We start from the raw sequence: 602 nt of genomic DNA on the forward strand, positions 1-602 counted from the left end.
TCAGACTACCTGGTAACTTTACATAATTATTTAAGTAATTCTCTTTCTATAGAAAATAAAAGTGGTTCCTCTGATGAAGTGGAATCATGTAGGAATACAAGTTCTTCTATTAGTTGTAATAGCTCGATATCTTCAATCGAGTTTAGTCATGGTATAAGTATTTCTTCTTTATGTAATCCAAGTGATGTTTCGAACTGAACTGCTGTTATAATAGCAGAAATACATGGTGTTGAAAATCAAGTTGATGTTAATTTAGTAAACAATCAAGTTCATCCCATTTCAAATGAAGTTGTTGATTTCTCTTTTGATTGCATCTATGATTTAGAACCTTTAGGTTTCGAAAAATATTCTGTAAAAGATGAGGAACATTTCAAAGGGTTTGAATCTCAGGATCCTTTAGAAGAAATTAATTTGGGAACTTCTGATGACGTTCAAATCACCTATATCTGTAAAGATCTTGTTGATCCTTTTCGAATTGAACTTTTCCATCTTTAACATGAGTTTAAGGATTGTTTTTCTTGGGATTATCATGAGATGCCTGATCTCGATCATTCTCTTGTAGAGCATCGATTAGCATTAAAACCAAATGCTCGACCTGTGAA

This window comes from Arachis hypogaea, chromosome 20 (genome assembly GCF_003086295.3).
Source record: "Arachis hypogaea cultivar Tifrunner chromosome 20, arahy.Tifrunner.gnm2.J5K5, whole genome shotgun sequence".
Lineage (NCBI taxonomy): Eukaryota > Viridiplantae > Streptophyta > Magnoliopsida > Fabales > Fabaceae > Arachis > Arachis hypogaea.